This window comes from Rhinolophus sinicus, linkage group LG01 (assembly GCF_036562045.2).
Source record: "Rhinolophus sinicus isolate RSC01 linkage group LG01, ASM3656204v1, whole genome shotgun sequence".
Lineage (NCBI taxonomy): Eukaryota > Metazoa > Chordata > Mammalia > Chiroptera > Rhinolophidae > Rhinolophus > Rhinolophus sinicus.
The window spans coordinates 50813708-50834939 of record NC_133751.1 but is presented as its reverse complement, the minus strand read 5'-3'; the positions used below and the strand labels follow the sequence as shown (position 1 = coordinate 50834939).

Sequence of the window (21232 nt, the reverse complement as noted above, 5' to 3'; positions counted from 1 at the left end):
AGACCCAGGCTCCCTGCACAGCTACTTGGCAGAGGGGCTTTTCCTCCCTTCTTAGGAGACAGACGGTCAAAGGTCTCTACTGGAAACGAAACTGACACCACCCCAGCCCTCAGGTTTCCTTGCAGGAGGCACATTACTGAAAATACATAAGTTTCTTGGAACTGAAAGATTTCTTTTTTCTTATTTGATTTTTCATAGCTTGTTCTGTTGGTTTAATGTTTGTTTTTTACTCAGCCAGTCAGTGAAACTGGGTTGGTCAGTGAAACTTTCTAGGGACTGGAGGTTTCGTTTTCAGGGTCTGAAAGTTTTGGTTTGGGCTGTTAAAGCCTTCACAAAGGCAACCAAGATGTGCAGCCTTCTAGGCCAAGAGTGAGTTTAAAACTATGTGAACACAAAGAAGGCTTAGATAGTATTTATTGAGTAGATTAATCGACACAAAATGTGTATTTAAAAAAAAAAAAAAGTTTATTTAATGTGTGCTCTGTATTAGACTCTGCGTGGGCAATAGACATACAGCTCCGAGCAAGACCAAGATGGTTCCTTCCCTTGGTTACTTACAGCTTGGCTGGGGATGTGAGTCAATAAATAGCTCCCATTTTCTTCCCCAAAACACCTTTTATTCACTTCATCCGGGACTTAGCACAAATTTTATTCTCTTATGAGAACAATCTTACCTCTTTTTCCTTGTCAAATTCTTTTTCAATCTTCAAGAGCTAGATCAGATGCCAACTCACTCAAAAAAACTTTTTGAAATCTCCCTAGGTAATCAGGAAATATTTGTTAAGTCTACCTTTCATCTCTTCTCCAAATGGCGACAAAACCACTCAGCATGTATTGTGGCCCCTTGTAGGGAAACAGGGTAACCTGGTTAAGAGGTACCTGTGTTCAAATCTAAATTGTATCACATACCTGTTGCTGCATGGGGCAGGTTAATTAGCCTCTCCCTGAGCCCAGTTTCCTGGCCTGCTGTGAGGACGTCGAAAGCCTGTGTAGTACGTGGCACGTGGTAACTGCTCAGTGCAGGGTGAGCCTAAGTGCCAGGCACGAGGCTCTGTGTTACGGAGGATCCAAAAACCCCGGTGACATGGGCACTTCCTCCCAGGAGCTCATACTATGGGAAGTAGACAAAAAGGTCACAAAATCTCTGCAGAAGATAGGCCATACATTTGCTCTAAGAAGGATTTGGGAGCAGGTGGAAATTAATTCTGAATAGGTGGATCTGATTCTCTGCAAAGTTCTTGGAAAGAATATAATTTAAACTAGACCTCGAAGAAAGGATAAGACCCTCCTGGCAAATCCCCGCAGGCAGGGGAGTAGGGGGAAAATTGTGTAGGGTATTCTCAGAAGACGGCATGGCTTACCCAAAGCAGCAAATGTGTGTGTACTGAGTGTGTTCAAGCATTTGTGTACCTACATAACAGGATCCCAGAGGTTAAGTGGGGGTGAGAGGAAGAAGGTTTGAGATTGGGATGGGAGCTGATTAGCAGAGTTAATTGGAAAAATAGACCCAAACTCTTAAGGGCTTTAAATGCCCACTGTAAAGGTTTGGACTTCCCCATGAGGGCAAATGAGAGCCACCCAGCGTTTCTGTTAGAAGGATGGCTGAAGTTGATCATATCTCTGCCATCAGGAAGCTCACAGTCTGGGCAAGGAGAGAGAAAAGTAGAAAATGGTTGCTAAAAGGATGTCATGAGTGAGATGTTAGAAGCATGAAGAAAGTGCTATGAGGTGTATGTTAGAGGGAACGACTAAGGAGCAAGCATTTATGAGAGGAAAGGAAGAAATATAACACTGAGTGTTCTCCGCCATCGCAATCCCACATAGTATTGTACGTATCCTTCAATTTTGTCTCCCTTCCTCTCTGGACTGTGAGCTCCTTAAGGGTCTAGGCACAGTGTCTACATTCAACAAACTTTCAAAAAAATGTTGATTAAAATGAAAGATTGAAGATAACTCTGGGCATCTCTTGCATAATGGTTTGGAAAGGAACATTATTGATGTTGGGAGACCATTTAGGAAGTTTTGGCAACAGCTCAACTGAGAACTGCTGAGGCTGGAGAAAGAATGGTGGGATGAGCATGGAAGGGATAAGATGGACCAGAGATAAACACAGAGAAAGAATAAACATTGGGCACTGGTTGAATGTGAAGTGGATGAAGGAGGAGGAGGGGTCAGAATGTACACAATATGTTGAGTGTGAGGGCTTTGAAGGGTGAGGATGCCATCAACCTATGAGCCCAAAGCAGAAGGGCTCAAATTACGTGGACATAGCACAAATAGGAACTGAATAAATATTTGTGGAAAGGATGGATGGATGGATGGGTCCTCAACACTAATCAGGGAATTATGGACTCATTTATTATTGAGGCTGAAGGAGAGCTTACATAACATCAACCCTCTCATTCCATATGTGAGTGAAATGAGGTAAGATGGGGAAAGCGACTTCTTTTGATCACATAGCTTGTACCAGGTGATAAATTTAGGGCATGAAATTAAATCTCTGGATGCCTAGGCTAGTGTTCTTTCCAGTATGTTACATGGTTATTTTCTTCAATTCTTAAAAAGAATTTCAGAGGAAATGTATGCATGAATATCATATACCACTTGAATTTTTTCTTTTTAAACTAAAAGCTACATTGGAATTTCATTTCCGTTTCATCGATTAAAATAGGAATTCTGAAAGTCATGCATATTGATTGAGTAGTCCTTAGCTTTGGGGCCAGATTCTTCCAGTGGCTGTTACCTTCTACAATCCCATTTCCCCAGAGGTTCCTCTCTGGCCCACCCAGATCTACAACTTGCACCTGAAGAATGTGGGGTGAGCCCTGGTGAACATGGGCAGCAGAGAAGTGAGCACCGTTTTGAGGGTTGTTCTGACAGTGGGTTCATCACTTTGCAAATGTGATACTGACTTTTAGATAAATAGTCACATAATTTAAACAATCCACATCTATGAAGCACAACTGGAAAGCAAAGGGACTGGTTTCCTTAAATCACGCCGAAAACCAGGCCCATTACTTTTTCCCACTTTCTATATGTTGAATGCCTCCTCTGTGCTGTTCAACACACTAGTTGTCATGGTGGAAGAGATGATAAAAGAAGTTTAAGATACGATCGCTTCTTTAAAGAGTTTGTATCCCAATTAAGCAGAGGAGACTCACACGAAAGAAAAAAACATCACACAGTACTTTATGATGTAATGATTATATCTTTCTCTTTGGTGAGTTTCAGGCATTAAACAACTACTAGGGAGAGAGAATCTCAAACTCGGAAGTTCAACCCTTCAAACTGCTTTTGGGAGGGTGACTACAGCCTCCTAGCCTATAGGTCATCAGTTCTGGTGTCAGAGAACATACCTTCTCACTTTTTTGTCCTGCAGGGACAGTATTATGGTGGAAAATGAACCAACTAATTAAACATATGTTGTGAAGCTGTGGCACAGAGTCCTAGGAGAACAGGAGAAGAGGCGCTACGCCCAGCCTGGGAGGAGCTATCGGGAGCCTCCTGGCCTCTTCTCCCTCCTCTCCAATTCATCTTCCACACTGAACCAGTTCTTAAATGCTTCACTTACATTGTGCTAGGCACTGTCCTTAATATTTTACATGCATTATCTCATTATAGAGTGACAACAGATCTGAAATCCTGCTACCAGCATTGCCAACACTGAGGTGTGTATTATTAGACAATTGCTAATTCCCTCTATGCCCTTTCTTCGTCTGACAAATGATGCAGCACTCCCAGTGCAGGAGGGCAAGTGTGGAAGAGGCACTGCCATGCAATTGTCTGTTGGAGTGTAAACTAACCTTTTTAAAAGGAACGATGCAATTTCCAGTGAAATTTAAAATGTGCATATTTTTTACTTAGCCTAACCTCTAGGAATCCATCCTCTAGAGATAACAGGAAGAGTCCATAACAGTCCATGTGCAAGGATGTCTGCAGCAGCGTCATTTGTAAAAGTATACAGGTTAAATCATCACAAATGTCTATCAATAGGAAAATAGTTGAAAACTTATATCTAGCCTATAGTCTACACTGCATATGAGATACGGAATTTGAATTTTTTTACAACATATTTTTAAATAAAAACAGATCAATATGTAAGGCATAATTTCTTTTCTATAAATATGCATGTGCACGTACACGTACATCTATACACGTACACGTAGGGAGAGATATTTTTGATTTAACTTAGGAAAATATCCTGACTGATAAACGCTAACAGACTGAATGAGGAAACGTTAACGTAGTTATGTAATATTTTAAAAGCACTGCATAAGATTAATTTTTTACTTTTTGTGCTTTTAGAACTTTTAAAATACAAACAAACTAATCTCTGCCTTCTCAGGACTGAGGATCTGGGTAAACAGGAGGCGCTTTTTGTCTCTGATGACCTACCATTACCTGCAGGAGACCTAACAGCGAATTGACTGAGTCTGGGGCTGTCTGGAGGGAAGGCTGAGGACTTACGATGGGAAGGAAGACAGAGGAAAACCACTGAGAAGAAAGGCATAAGGTGGGGGTCACCACACGAGGTAAAGCAGTCAGTGAAAACATCCAACAGGTCTTTTAAGAGAAGAGGAATAACTTATGTAGTTCAAAATTCTTTGAGATGCTATGAGGTCCAACTCCAGGCACTCTTCAATAAAGTCTACCTTACACACGTATGCTCACGTACAAAATAAAAATCACAACAAAGGTGATTTCCATCATCTCTAAGCTCCCTTCTGACAAAAATGTTGGATGTCTCTAGGCCCTCATTTGTGCCTGTCCTTATCTGGACCAACCTCCATCCAGCCCTCATCTCTGCCAGACTGCCTGCCCCCACCATTCATCTTCCAGATGAGCTACTGCATTCCCATACCTTTGGGCTTTTCCCTGTGCTTCTCTTGGTCTAGGATCCCTCTGCTTTCTCAGCCTGATGGACCCTACTGAACTGTGAAGGCTGTGTTCAAGTGTGCCCTTCCAAGAAACCTTGCTTGTCCTAGAAACAGAATCAGTCGCATTGCCCTTGGAGCTCCTGACACACTCTGTGCACACCTTCTGTTGTGTTGGGTAGAGGAAGCAGAGTCACCACCACTCTACCCCTGAGGGCAGCAAATGTGTTTGCTTATCTCCGTATCCTCAGTCTCTAGCACAGTGTCCCACTCATTGTAGACGCTCAAAACTTGTTGGGAAAAAAAATGAGTTTATGAATTAATGAATCCAGACCCTGAAATCTTTCTCCCTATAAAGAACAGCCAGTGATCCAAGATCTCTGGGAACATTCTGCTCTAGATACCTCCTGCTCCACCCACAAATATGTCCCAGGATCGTTCCATCAATTGGATATACCATACTGTGCTGGCCCCTGGAGGGTCCTTGAAGCCTGTTCAGATTCCCAATGGCCAGTTTCCTCAGGCTGAAGGGCGCCATTTAACTGAGTCCAGAGCTGGGCCTGCCAGAAAGTGGGGGCTGGGCTAGTGGAGGTGACGTTGGCACAGGAAGAGGGTTTTTCTCAGAGTAAAAGGCTAATTCTGCCCTGCAGTTGATGGCCCTTTAATAACTTAATGACCATGTGAGAGTCCTTGGCCTGGCCTGGCCTGTCCGGGCGCCGAGAACTGGCAGTGCCGGACCTGGCACAGGAGAACCCCACCCAGGTTAATTGATCTGTTTCTATCCTCCGACAGGCCCTGGGCAGGACTCAGCACATTTTCCTCAGTGTACAGATCTTCCCTGTGCCAGGTTCACAAAAGAAAGTTTCCTGGGCTGAGGAAGTTAGGCAGGCTTCATGTTGTTCACGTCTTATGAGTGCGCCCACACCCCTTAGTTGCTTCCCTTATTTCTCTTTTCTGTCTCCAAATTTTTCTCTCATGCTCACTCTAGTTCTGATTTTTTCTCTGGATGTCTGTGCCTTTTTTCTTTTTCTCATTTTAACTCATTTCTTCTTTCCTTCCTTCCTTCCTTCCTTCCTTCCTTCCTTCCTTCCTTCCTTCCGTCTTTCCTTCCTTCCTTCTTTCCTTCCTTCCTTTCTTCCTTCCTTCCTTCCCTTTCTCCTTTCTTTCCTCCTTCCCTTGCTTCCTATGTTTATTTGTTCTCCATCTTTCTTAACATCTATCTCTCATTCCTACACCCTCATTCCAGACTTTTCCTCTCTCTAGTCCATAAGGACTTCCTCTCACCCCCAGTCCCCATGCCACCTCGTCTTTCACCAACATGGGAGAAACCTCCCCTTTGCTCTCCTGCCTGCCCTGTTGGACAGAAGTCAGATGGCTCTTTGTATTATTTCCCCCTCCTTCTCCTCCTCCAAACCTCTTAGCAAAAAGGCCACACAGTCTCCCATTCCACCCAAAATTGTTTCAGGTACCACCCCTGGCGCCTGACCCTCACCAGGATCCCCTCACAAGGACCCGGTTGACCAATGCTGCTGCACAGAAAACATACCTAGGCTGCTGGCCAAGCCAGTGGGGAGTTGGCTCTGGGATGCCCTCATGCTGAGATTGGCAAACTAAAGGTTAGAAGTTGGCTTCTTGCTCTTTTCCCCCATTTCCTTAGTCCGGGCAAGGTCCCTCTGGGCAGGCTGGCCACCCATGAGTAGTCATGAATGAGGGCTATGAGTTTACAGCCATAAAGATATAAGGCAGGAGATCCAAGGCAGCCAAGACAGATCAGCCCATTCTATGACCTTTCCTGATTCCTCATGAAAGTTAAAATGGAGGCTACTGCTAAGCTTGTCATCACTCTGAGTCTTCAAGGGCACAATCTGGATACAGATGAAGTGTCTCTTTCTTTTGTTAATTTATTCAATTAACATAATTCAACAGCATTTCAGGGCTTTGAAAGGGGGATACAAAGATGTTTCCAGTTCTCAAAGAGCTTATGACTTAACAACAGAGATGGACCTGTACACAGGGAAATTAGAAAAGCTTGAGGTAATTGCTAATGAAAGCATGGATGAGGTGTTGGAATATACCGTTTCCCCGAAAATAAGACCTAGCCGGACAATCAGCTCTAATGCATTTTTTGGACCAAAATTAATATAAGACATAGTCTTATTTTACTATAAGAATGGTTATAATATAATAGAATATAATAGAATATAATAGAATAATACTGGGTCTTGTATTAATTTTTGCTCCAAAAGACGCGTTAGAGCTGATTTACAAGACCTGGTCTTATATTATATCATATTATATAAGACCCGGTCTTATACTATAGTAAAATAAGACCGGGTCTTATATTAATTTTGCTCCAAAAGATGCATTAGAGCTGATTGGCTAGGTCTTATTTTCGGGGAAACACGGTAGATGGACCGGTGTATGGGAAGATATACAAAGAGACATTGGAGCCCTTAATTTTTGCGAAAAAAAAACAAAGAAAACATTTACATACAGTTGTATCCCCTTCTCTACAGGTATCCAAGGCCCCCACTGGATACCTGAAACCACAGAATTACTGTTTTTTCATATATATATATATATATATATATATATATATATATATATATATATATGACTAAGTTTAATTTATAAATTAAATTAAGCAATTTCACAGATATATTTCTTCTTACCATAGATCTTAGACCTCAGCTTACAATTTTCTTTTCTTCCTTTATTAAGTTGAGACCTTTCACCTTTTCACTGAAAAGAAGTACTTTACAGCCCCTCTTCGGCATATTCAAACTGCCAACATCACTAGTGCTTTGGGGCCATTAGTACGTAAAATATGTGTTACTTGAACACAAGCCCTGTGATACCACAGCAGTCAATCTGATAACTGGGAGGGCTACTAAGTGACAAATGGGCAGGTGGTGTATGCAGCATGGAGATTCTGGACAAAGGGATGATTCCCACCCTGGACAGGACTGAGCAGGACAGCAGGAGATTTCATCACGCTACTCAGAATGGCAAGTGATTAAAAACTTATGAATTGCGTATTTCTGGAATTCTCCATTTAATATTTTTGAACTGAACTTAACCACAGGTAACTGAAACTGTAGAAAGCAAAACTGCAGCTAAGGGGAACTACTGTATATGCAAGGCGCTCAGGGGGATTGGTATCGATGCAAGAAAAAACAAAACAAAAAACAAATAACTTGGGGAGGACGGTATGAAAAAATGAACGAAGCTTTAACGAAAAGTACTGGTCAAAGATTTAATCCACTTTCCACCTCCACAAAACTACTGATACTCTTCTTTAAAGTCAACATGTGGTCATCAATCCCTATGCCCTGATTCCAGGTTAGATGTACTAAAGCCTGAGGAAGAAAAACATGATGGAAAGAGGATTTAGAACCATGAGGTTGAGTCATAGTTGTCTTTCACCTGCCACTTTGAGCAAATCCCTTCTCTTTTAGCTCTTAATTATTCCAAGGTGCCATCAACTGTGTTTGTTTCCCAGACTGATAGAGATCTTGTGGGTTCGGCCATGACCTTGTCATCTGGACCTTCTGTGTCTCCCATGTCAGTCCCATGTTTCTAAAGTCACCTATTTTGGGGAAAGAAGTGTGGAGTATATTTTCATACATTTTATAAATGAGGAATAGAAAAATATTTGTGTCTTCCACCCCACCCCTTTATCTGCCATTCACCACATCTTTGCAGGCAAGTAGATGGAAAGGGGCAGAGAAAAGATTTGAGTTACATCTTTAAAAGGATTTAAAAAAAAAAAAGTACAAAATGAAGCAAGAAGATGACCCAGTTCAGCCCCTAAATTTAAGCTTGGGAAGATGAGACCCAGAAGCATCAGGTTGCTTGGCAAGTTCACATAGCAAGTTAGTGACACAGCTGGGACTCAGAGTCCTCCTGAGCCAGCTGCCGGTGTTCTTTATTACACCAAACGTTCCCTCATCCCCACCTCAGTTCCTCAGGTGCTCCCAGGCTGGTTTGTCTCCCCATTCCGACACCTGATGCCAGAAGTAGGCACCATCCTTGTAGGAGACGCACCATGGTCTACAGAGCACATCAAGAGGCACTTCAAAGTGTGTACTGGTGAGTTCCTAAGAACTGTCCCCCTTCTTCTGTGTGGGGCCACTGCGGCTTTCTCCAATAGGCAGGTGTCCTGTTGGCAAAGGCCAACACTTCTTCCTATAAGTGGGCTTCTGGGGGTAGGTTTGCTGCCATAGCAAACCCTCTTTTCACCCATGCAGAGGATGGGATGAGGCACAGTGAAGAGGTAGGACAGCCCTACCTGTTTGTTTGCTAGAGGACACACACACCCTAATTTCAACCAGGACAATGTGCACAGAATCACGGTCTTCCCTCCTAATCCCCAAGAAAGAAAACTTATCCTTTAGCCATTGAAATAACACGACTGAGATCAGGAAGGGTGAGTGCGAGTCATCATTTATATAAATAATAATTTTCCACTGTGAACTGTGAACTCTCCTGGTCTCTTCTATTTTTAAATGCTAATTGCTTCTGATGTTGTTCACATAGGCGGAGCTAATAAGAACATTTGCTTCATAACCATTGAACTTAATGTATCTGTTTTTGGACACTTGTGTTTTATTTTTGCACACATGCTCCAAATTGATGCTAATTACTTTAAAGGATCAAGGTTTCTATTCCAAGAGGGATAACGACAGAATGTCAATTTGCAGTCTCTGAGCATAATGTCCCAATTATCAATGCATTCCAGACCAGAATGGACTTGGCACCTTCTGGAAGGGATTTGGCTGCACTTTTATCAGCCAGTCCCTAGACGTAGGTTCATTAAAACTTGCTTTCTAGTAACTTGTGGGTATGTCTATATTTTCCTCTGTCTTGAAGGCCCTTTAGTGCCATATCAGAATTCCAAATACCTACTTTTCCATGTCCAGGTCCAATACTTCTCTTTCAGAATCTTCTTTGATCTCTTTGTCTGAAGATAAATTTTACTTTCTATGAAAGTCCCAGAGCACTTTGCTGATTCCTTCCTCAAAGGGCTTAGCACTTTCTACATTATATTGGAATTGTTTATTCACCTTCTTATCTTCTTTCTGTATTATAAGCCTCTTAGTAACAGTACTTTATCTGAGTTATCTCTGTCTCCACTGCATGCTGAAACTTCTCCTATGCCCTGCCTGTATTAAGTGCTTTGTGCATTGATTTAATTGAGGGTTTTTCCCCCTAATATCCTACCTTCTCCAAAAAGTTTTTAAGGTAGGTTTAAATAAATATTTATGGAACAAAAGATTGAGTACATCTATACACACATAAAATGAGTAAAGTGAATCATGATTTATATGAAATGCATCTGGAGAAGCCAACAGTGAACTATCATCCCTGGAAAGAAAACAAAAGACTATGCTGTGGGGGATGGCTGGAGAGTCGTGAAAAAGGATTGAAAACTTGACCACTACCACCAGAGGAACCAAGACTTCTGATATGGTATTTGCTCAATGCAAATGTTTCAATCAACAGAGCAAACAAATCCATCCCACTGGATTGGGGTGGGGTTGAGGTTGAAGGGGCGGGGGGTCATTGACGACATACAGTGAATGTGGAACATGTAATGACCAAGGAGATATGGCCACAGAGGAAAAAGAGTACACAGGTCCATCCTAATTTTTTCATTTACCATTCACTTATTCATCCAACAAACTTTTATCAAGAAGCCCTCTGTGCCAAGCACTGTGTTCGCACTATGAATGTAAAGGTAAATAAGAACATACTAGTTTAGCTGTTTAGACCAAGGGTCAGCAAGCTATGTCCAATGAGCCCGATATAGCTCACCATCTGTTATTGTGAATAAAGTATTATTGGAACACAGCCATGACTCTTCATTTATGTACCGTCAATGGCTGCATTGTTTTTTACAACTGCAGAGTTGAATAGTGCTGACAGAGACCGTATGTCCTACAAAGACAACAATATTTATTATTCGTAATCTGTCCCTTTATGGGAAAAGTTTGTTGGCCTTATTTGTACCCTGGTTTAAAAGCTATTAAAATACACTGGTGACAGTGCCAAGTGGAGTAAGGACAGTGTTCCATGGGAGTTGTGACATGGTTTTAGAAAGTCAAGGACAACCTGGTAGCCTAGAACCATAGAGTCAGAGAGCATGTCTGCCTTGCTGGCTGTTGTACTGTAAGTGCCTATATGGTGCCTGGCACACAGTAGTTTGCTTAGTAAATATTTATTCAATAAATGAATGAAGGAGGTTATTGTAAGATGAGAGTGAAAGATGATTGCAATAATCCAGGAGGAGAGTGGAGGGATGAGTAGAGGAGGAGGAGGATAGCATATGCAATGAGCCTGAGGCAAGAGAGAGCCAGGTGCCACAGAAAACAGATGCAGTTCAGCTGGCAGGAGTGTGGAGTCAAGAGTGGGGTTTGGGAATAAGAAGGAGATAAGGCTGGAGAGTAAACAGGAGTCAGATCAGGCAGGGCCCCTTACGCTTCATTATGGAGTTAAGCCTTTATCCTGAAGACCACGGAGAGCCATGGATAAGTTTTAAGCAGGACGAGTCGAAGTTCAGAGTGTAGCTTCAGAAACACCACTTTGGCTGCTTTGTGGAAAATCGATTAGAAGAAGAGCAAGCCCACAGCATAGCTGGTTAAGAGCTGTGGCCGTAATCCGGAGGCCTACACAAAGGTAGGGATCTTGGTGACAGGGATCGGTGGACTGATTGGAGAGATATTTAGGAAGTAGAGTTGATAGGACTCGGTGGTTGGCTGTTGCGGTATAAGGAGTCGGAGAGAGACAGGCATTGAAGATGACGACATGATTTCTATCTTGAGAAGCCAGGTGGAAAGCAGAGCTCTTCACTATGACGGGGAGCACATGGGAATAAAAGGTTAAGAGGAAGACAAATTATTGGCTCAGTGTGGGGCCTGCTGACTTTGAGGTGCATGTGAGGTGTCATACAAGGAAGTTAAATCTGCGGGTTTGAAACTTGGGTGAATAATCCAGTCTAAAAACCTAAAACTGGGAGTCAGTATCCAGCAATCAATTAAAGCCATTAGAAAGGGTAAAATTTCTGAGAGAGAGTACATAGAGCAAGAAAAGTAAAGGATCAAAGAAAATAATTTTAAAGGAATGCCAACATTTAATAGAGGAACAGAGCCCAAGCAGTCCTTGAAAGAGACTGAAAAAGAGTATCCAGGAAGCTAGGAAGAGACCCAGCACAGTTCAATGTCGCAGAGCCAAGGGACATGAGCCAGCAAGGGCAAGACTTTCAAATAATCAAGAAATGTCTATACAATAAAACACTGAAGCAGAGATACAACCAGGACAAAGTTACTCTTGCCTTCATGACAGCAGCTCCAGTAGAAGGGTGTGAGCAGAAGCAAGGCTGCACTGAGCGGCATCATGATTGGAGGTGAGGAAGTGGAGATAGTACAGACTGTGTAGCAGAGAATTTAGGTAGGTGAGATAGCTACTGAGCGTCCGTAGAGGGAGGGTTTCTTTCTTGCCTTTCTTTGTCTTTTTTTTAAGTTAGGAGAGATTTGATCACGCTTAAACATTAACTGGGAGGAAACAACCATCTCATTTTAATAAATCACTAGAAAAACTTGGCTTCTTCGGATGACTTCACAAGTGTTGTCCCATAAGAAAAAGAAAATTCAGTAACCCAACGTGTTCTCTTTCTGTACTTAGTTTCCAAGAAGCTTAAAATCAAATTCAGTTCCCCCTGGATGTCTGGTAGTATTTACAGCCACTTCCTTCATCTGCTTTCTGTTCTGTTTTATATTTCAATATCTTATTTTTAAAGGATAATTATCGTGAGCAGTTTATAAGGCACTTTCACACATGATGTCTCATAGCACCCATCCTCCATTCGGCACAAATTTAATGAGTGCCTGCTGTGGCCATATACTTTGCAAGAGACGCAATGATGAGTAAAATCACACAGTTGCTGCTTTTATAATCTAGTTGAGGAGACCAAGCTATTATACTAATAATTACAACTGTGGTAAGTGGAATAAAGGAAAGTACTGGAAGCTCTAAGAATCTGAGATGTCAGGAAAAGTATCTTTGAGACTGAGGATAAACAGAGGTTTGGAGATGGCTAGGGTAACATCAGGTCATAATGAAATCTCCCCTGTGGAAAACCTCTAAGTGATCATTCAACTCTTGCCTGAACGCTTGCAGGGATAGGAAACAGTGCTGCATTTGTAGACAGTGTTAATAGTCAAAATGGAGCAGAATTTGGCTCTTGTAACTTCTACGCAGAGGTCTATATCTTCAGCCCACACAAAGAAGCTTAATTCTCTCTAGCATGGCCTTTCACAGCTGGGAAGATGGCAGTAATAAGCCCTCACATACACATACTTATGGATAGATCTATTCTTTCACATTTAAAAGCAGGTTTTATAATTTTTGTTTTTTTTGTTTTTTGCTTCCAGATTGTCATGTTTATAGAGCCTTCTAGTTTGCAAATATCCAGTCTTAGCTTCTTCTATAGAAATACCACTCCTTGCTCTCATACACAGAATTGTTAGCTGCATACCTGGCTGTCCAGAAAGAAAAAGAAACCCCAACAACAAACAAACAAAACCCTACATGTTTTCAGCTTCTCTTGCAGCTAGCTACAGCAGATTACAAGTAAATGTTTAAAAATAAACTCTTGTGGAAGGAAAAAAAAGGCCCTAATTTGTAACATTTGCCAATTTCTATGGTATTAATTCCCCCATGACTGATTTCCAGTTACCAGCATGACTCACTGAATGTGGAGTTGAGAGGAAATGCACACAGTAGGCTCTCACATGCCGTAGGCGTGAGCTCCAGCACACCACCGACCGGGGGGAACATAGATGAAGCTCTTAATAGGATGTGAGCGGAAGCAATGCACACAGCTACCCAGTTGTGCCTTAAGTGGAAGTGGGGACCTCCATTTTCCCTTTTTCTCCTTCCAGTGGTCTGAAGTACAGACATGGCAGAGAATCCATTTCATCCATGTAGACAGAACATCATTTTAGAGATAGCAGAGCAACAAGATAGGAGGAGCCTGGCTTCCAAATCTTTTAGAGCTACCTTACTATAATCCTAGTTTCCTTGTGTGTTTCTTTGTGTTTGTGTGTGTGTGTGTGTGTGTGTGTGTGTGTGTGTGTGTTTAAATGTAAACGAGAAAGAAATTGCTAACTTGTTTCAGCCATTATTATTATATTTTCTTAGAACAACTGAAATTGTATCTCAAATGATAGTCATCCATCACAAAATGGCAGTCAGACCACCATTGTGACATTATGCAAAATGCTGCTACTTAAAAAGGCACAGTGTGAATGAGTGAATTAGACATGGTCCCTGCTCCAGGGATCCCAACCCAGACAAAAGACGAAATGTACTTAAGTTGCAATGAGGCAAGGTAGAGGTCATGAGTGCTCTAAGGCAGTGCAGATGGTCAACCACACAGATTTAAAGGCAGGGATGATGAAGATGATGGATGAGGCAATATCTGAACTCAACCTTCAAAGATGGTTAGAATTTTGACAAGTAGAAATGAGCAACGAAGATTTTCAGGCAGAGGGGGATTGTACTTTTCATCCAGATTTTAGATTTCATTCGTTCTAAAAATGTGATCCCTCAGAAAATCTCTAGACTGTTATTTTTTTCTTCTGTAATAGAACAAATTAATATTGTAAAGCTATGACAAAAATGCTTCAAATATTTAAGAGAATCAATTGTTTTCTGAGTCTCTGATCCCCCTATTTACAAAGAAGCCCTTGATTTGTTCATTTCAAAGCGTTTCGGTGGATTAATTAATGCATTCCTCTAAGTGCTTTCCTAAGCAGTGCTTTCTGGACTTATTGTGAATCACTGAAGGTGCATAAAGACACTAAAACTTCATTCCTTTAAAAAACTCTATAATGCAAACTTTTCACTAATGCAAACAGACTGACCTATCTTCACATTACTTTTCCTTAAGAGAATAAATGATGTCTTGCATTTCTTTTTATTGCTTCACAGTACCAGGTATAGCAATGAGCACAAGAGCAGCTCTCAGTAAATACTTGTAGTCTGAACGGGAGTCACAGAATTTAAGAGTATGAAGGAGGATGTTGGGATCACGGAGTGAGGAAGGGACTGCATAAATGGCCTGGAGACTAAAGGAAATGTCTGGCATGGGCGTGGTGAAGTCTTAGGAACAAGCCTTTGAGATCCCCCAGCTCCTACCATGCTTCCCTGAAAATAAGACCGGGTCTTATATTAATTTTTGCTCCAAAAGCTGCATTAGGGTTTATGTTCAGGGAATGTTATCCTGAAAAATCATGCCAGGGTTTATTTTCCAGTTAGTTCTTATTTTCGGGGGAACACGGTAGAAGCAAAGCCCCAATCTCTTCTTCCCTTTATTTTATAGGTCAGAAAATACAGGCCCTGGGGAGAAATGGCCTTGACAAAGGTGACAAAGTTACTGAGTCCTAGAGCTGGGTCTAGTTTTCTATACCTTTCCAAGCTAGCTGATCCTTGTTTCCAAATTTTTTCCCCCAAAGTTGTGTTACCATAAACATAATAAAAATAATCCTATGCATTTTTTGACATTCAGAGTCACACTGTGTTTCTTCCTCAGAAAACTCATGCATGAGTACATATAAAGCGATGGGAACAAAGTCACATATTGAAATTCCAAGGCTTAAAAATGTAACTTCTTTTTGTAAAGAAATAAAAACATTCAAGTTTGGGAGTTCCCCTGACCCGTCAGAACATCCAGGTATTATCTGTTTAGCTTCTCTATATATGTAGAGTGAGAAGATACCAGCCAGACAAGCAGATTCCCATAGAAAAGGCACTCAGAGCAGAAGGACTAGAATTCCCATGGGGCTGTGTGAGGCTAGAGTGTGAGACAGAGAGAGAGGAGACAAAGAAACAAGATGGTGCTGTCAGGATGGCATGGATGGAAGCCAGTTCTTACTAGGTGCTGAGAGAGGGGTTCTTAGTAGGAGTGGCTGTAGATGATATACTTGAACCCCTCTAACCTATTAGCAACAAAGCATATTTATAAGGAGAGCTCTTGGTGGGGGAGGCAGCGTGCTGGACTGAGGATCAGGTTCTGGTCCAAACTTAGAAAATTTGTGTAATGTGGACGGTTTATCTCCCTTCTGAGCCTCAGTTTGGACATCTACAAAGTGGGATCTCTTCCATGTCTAGCAACCTGGGCCTCTTTCATATGTTAAGATAACAATATTCGTGTTTCTGAGAGAACTTCAACTTTCTGATTAAAATATACTCTACCATTAACTTCTATAGAGCCTTGAGAATTATTTTCTTTTGCTTCTTTTATCACTTAACAATTGGCTAAATTATTCAGCACACAACCTATTTAATGATTCAAGTGATATATTAACCAAGATTAAGTGATATGGAATGTTACTTTATTTTTAACAGTTGGAAAGAATAATTGTCTATATACTTATAAAAGATAGTATTTATTTACATTACTCTAGAGAGGTAGAAACAGTCACCTAACTTTAAAATGAGTTTACGTTTTCCTGAACTCTCCCTTAAGTCAAGCCTTTAAGAAGTTATACCTAAATTTGTCCCAGACAGTTCTCTTTCTTTGCAGCGAACAGTATAGACTATCATGGTCTAAACCACAAATATTTTAGGCTTAAACTCTTGGAATAACCTTTTAATCCATCTCCCTTCTCCTTACCACACACACTTCCCTTCTCTGCCCACCCACCAAGTCTACTCCCCACCTAGCAGCAAGGGAGATCCATTGGAAACCTAAGTCAGATCATGTGACAGCTCTGCTCAGATAAATGCTCCAATGACTTCCTGTCTCACTCAGAGTCAGAGCCACAGTCCCATCCAGACCCTGCAAGGCTCAGCAGGCTCCCCTGCTGCCTGCAGACCTCGTCTCCTACCATTTCCCATGAACTCTGCACCAGCCACACTGGCCTCCTTGCTCTTCCCAGGACACCCAAGCACAAGACCTATTCAAGTAATGTTCCTCCATCTGGAACTCTCTTCCCCCAGATGGCAACACCATGCCCTCCTTTCTTCAGACGTTGGTTCAAATCTTACCCATACCAAATAGTAACCCTCTGTCCCCATTGCTTTTTGTCCTCCTTCCTTAAATATAGTCTTCTGTATAGCATTTAGCACCCCCTGTTCTATTTTCTATCCATGTTTTGTGTATGTTTCTTCCCAATAGAATATAAGCTCTCTGGGTTCAGAGATTTTATCTTTTGTATTCATTCATTCTTGCATCTGTGGTGCTTAGAAGTGTGGGTGGAATATATTGGGTATTCAATAAATATTTATTAAATGAATATTCAGAAAGGGCTACTTTTTTCATATGTTCACTGCTTCATTTTATTGGGTAACGTGTACTCTCTCTGAAAGAACAATTCAAATTAAGAAAATTTATTTTTTTTCCTCAGATATAAAAATAATGACCACAAAAATGTATTAAAAGCACCTCTGAGATCACTACCAAAAATGGCAAATTTCAGGGTATTATGGCAAAGCAGGCTGAGCATTCAAGTGAGAACAGTTTAGGACACTTGAAGACCCAGAAGTCCTCTCCTGTCACCCATTTCTACCAAGTTGTAGAGCATGTACACATGACCAGTGTTTTCCTTATCTGGGAAACAAACAATTTTACAGACAGAGGTGCTATGTAACTCTGTCCTCTATGGCAATGACTCTACTGATGTGAAGATCTTTCTTTACAGTGTAAGGCCATCATATTACATTGATTCTATGAGTGTTAACATTGTCAGATGGCTTGGGCATGGACAGGCAGTATTCCCATTTAGCTGGCTGAGCTGTCAAAGGGTATCAGAGATATATACACAGAGAAAGAGATCCGGAAACAGTGCCCAAAGCCTTGATGGAAGATTTCAAACCGGGGCTCAACCACTCCACACTGGGTGGATTCATGTGAGCCACTCAACTTCCCCAGACCTCAGTCTCCTCTTCTGCAAAATATGAGTCACAAATAATTCCTGCTTTACTACCTCCTGGTATGAAATAACGAGTGGGAGAATTTCTCAAAGCATAGAGGATTCCATGCAAACTGCTTAATAAATGACTAAATGCCATTACCTCGGTCCTTAAGCTGATTCCTAGAAAGATGGTTAAGCTTGTCTAGGCAAACAGTCTCACCCGAGTCCTGTTCATCACCAATACAATGAAACGCGGGAAGGGGAAATCTAGTTTTATGGCATCTGATTTTAGGTGCTATTCTGGGGGATTTGTTCATTCATCCAAGAACATATCTACCGAGCACCTATTATGTGCAAGGTGTTGAACCTCAGATTTTATGGGACGAATAGGCTTGAATGTAATCCAGGTCTTATCCTTAAGGAACTCACACAGAATAGTGGGGAAGACCACATATACATACCCCAAAAACCTCTAACCACTGTAGAAAGGAATTTGGCAAAAGAAAGACCCCTGGGAGAAAATCAATTCACATGGCCTTTGGCAGTCACTTCAGTTCCCTGGGCTTTAGTTTCCTCTTCTGCAAAGTGTAAGTGATCACAGGTGGTCGTGAGGATCAAGATGGGATATTATTTTGTTCAGGTTAATTGTAAACTGCGAATTGTCATCCACGAGTCATTTCTCTTCCCTCTTTCATCTTTCCTCCTTCTGTCGCTACTCCTCCTTTGCCTCCTCCTCGTTCTTTGCCTTCCCTCCTGCCCCTCCTCTTGTCTCTGCCTTGCTTCTTCTCCTCTTCCCTATTCTCTGTTTGCTCCATCACTGAGACAGCCTTACAATCAGCCGGACTTAGTCTGATCATTACAGTGACAGCCCTGTTGGAAATCGTTTGATCCCACCTGTTCCCTTGCAGTGCACATGATGACGAAGAGTTGCTAGTGGATTTAACACTTCCCTGACTTAAAACATTTTTTTTCTTGTTTGCTGCTACACAGAGAATGCAGAATGGAATCAAGATGAATAATGACCTTTATTTCCTCAGGGTTTCAATATAACGGAGGCAGTGGGGGGCTGGGGGGAGGAGGGAGGGTTGTTTAGACACAAAATGTAAAGTCCCTGATATTACGAACCAGTTGGCATTTAGGAACCACATAGATATACCCACCGTCTCATTTAATTTTCACAAAAATTGGTGAAGTGTCATTATTTCAACCTTACAGACTAACCGACTGAAACTCAGCTCACTGTCTTACTTACCCCAAGTCACACAGCTAGAAAGTGGTAGGACCAGGATTTATATCAGACCTAGTGCCAGAGCGGCTGATTATTGCCACTTCAGCACAGCCCTGATCTTGAAAAAGGGAACCCAGTGGTTTAAGTGAATACCAAGAGGTAATTGATTTCTACCTCTTCTAATGGGGGAGACGGCACTGGGGTCCAGGATTTTTGAACATTTCTGAATAACCACATACTAAGCAATGAGACTAGGGCATGTCACTTCACTCCTCCTCAGACAGGAGAAGTAATAACTCCTCCATAACGAGAGTTGTGAAAATTAAGGTTTAGAATAGATAATGTTTGACAAAGCACCAGGTATTCTGTAAAGAGCAATATAACTTTGGTTTCAATACAGTAAATGACTCATGCTTTGCTGAATCCAAATGTTAATGATGATATTGTTTACACTATTTTATTATACACCTTCTTAAATACTTTGATTAAATGGGTAATCTGTAGCTAATATGGACATGAATAATTATAATATTTTATTTGATTTTTAAAATCTGACCTCTTACCAAAAAAAGAAGTTGTCTTATAGTTTATAAATGCATATATATCATGATGCCAATCCTTTCACCTAGACAGAAAAAAAAATCACGGTTGTCATCTTAACAAAGATTTATGGAGCACATGCTATGTGCCAGAGACTGAGCTAAATACACTTTATTCTCCATCATCTTGTTTAATTATCAAGATAATTGTCTCCAAATAATAGATCAGGAAACTAAAGCACTAAGCATCTAAGTAACTTGACTGAGGTCATACAACTGTTAGTGAAAAAGGCAAGTTTTTAGAAATATACATGGTGTATTTGGTATTACTTTATACCACCTCTGTCAAATAAAACTTTTCAAAAGCCTGAGTGGCTTGCAATCAAGGTACCCAGGACAATAGAACATAGGCAAATGTTAAAAGCTAACTAATGAATGTGTGTGTGTGTGTGTGTGAGAAGGGATGGGAAATAGGCAGAAAAGCATAAGAAAATTTAAGTTAAAGAAATCCACTGTAATTGACTGCAATTTGTAGCTCTGCACTTCTTCACATAGAGAGACATATGTACACTTACCAACTAATTCATTAACCAACAAATAACTGAGCACTTACTATGTACAAGGACAAGTGTTCACGTCTAGAGAATGCAGAACACACAATCACACATAATCATGGAACCTCCTCCGTGGACCTCACAAACTTCTGGATAAATTGTCAGATAAATGCACTTAAATTAGTGAGTGTGTGTGTGTGTGTGTGTGTGTGTGTGTGTGTGCCACTTAAGTAAATTGCCTCTGGGGTATATTTAAAAACTGGTTCTCAGCAAATTGCCCTTTTATACAAACTGCTTAAGGCAAGGAATAGGAAGAATGGACAACTTCAGAAAATATGAGCATAGGATTTGGACAAGAAAAGGTGAATTACTTAAATTGGTCAGGACATTGGGACATAAGATACATTTATCTTCAGTGGAACTTTGAGTTCTTTGGTAAAAAAAAATAAATAAATAAAAAATCAAAAAAAAAAAAATCCAGTGTCCTGAAAGCTAAATAAAGCAAACTGGGCCTCTGATTCCCCAAGGTTCAGATTAAGAGCCCAACTCTTCCATGGAGAACAGGAGGAATGAGAGACGGGATTTCCATTATAAATAACCCCCGAGTTCCGTCAACAATAATTTCTTTTGAAGCCCTTTAAGAAACCTGGAGGGCAGAGGAGAGGTACCCACCAGGCCAAGCCAGGAAATCAGGGAAATATCTATAGCTGATTTTATTTTGTAGAGGACTTACTGCTGCTGCAAATCACAGCGGGGGCAAAAACAACCCCTGTCTAGAGGACCCTGTTATCAAAAGTTCCTTTCTCCACCCCTCAGGCAGTATGGCCTTAGCTTTCCTCCTGCAGTATCGTTGCATCCTCCCACCTCAGAAAACAGAAAATCTTGGAATTAGAAGCTTGGACATTCGCATCCCAATCCATCCAAGTAGCAGCTCTTGCCACAAGCAGGTTATAGCATGCCCATGTGAGTTTCCTCATCTCCCTAAACGGCCTACTTCACAGGGCTACTGAACCATTTAGGTGACATGGATATTAAAGCATATTGGGAGGTGATCAAATTTTCCAAATATAAAGGAATAAATAACTTAAAATCTAAAAGTTTTGAATGCAGATATTAATGA

At 41.2% G+C, this 21232-nt stretch overlaps 1 long non-coding RNA gene across 3 annotated transcripts in view; it reads right to left on the bottom strand.

Annotated features, from left to right (window-relative positions):
• Positions 1-21232, bottom strand: part of LOC141570993 (uncharacterized) — a 58699-nt gene that overhangs the window by 6599 nt on the left and 30868 nt on the right. For 2 of the 3 annotated variants that reach the window (XR_012495414.1, XR_012495413.1), the window contains one exon: positions 8129-8233. The exons of the other annotated variant lie outside the window; for it this stretch is intronic. This is a non-coding gene — a long non-coding RNA (uncharacterized LOC141570993). Of the gene's footprint in view, positions 1-8128; positions 8234-21232 lie in introns of those variants that run through there. 3 annotated transcript variants of the gene reach the window in all.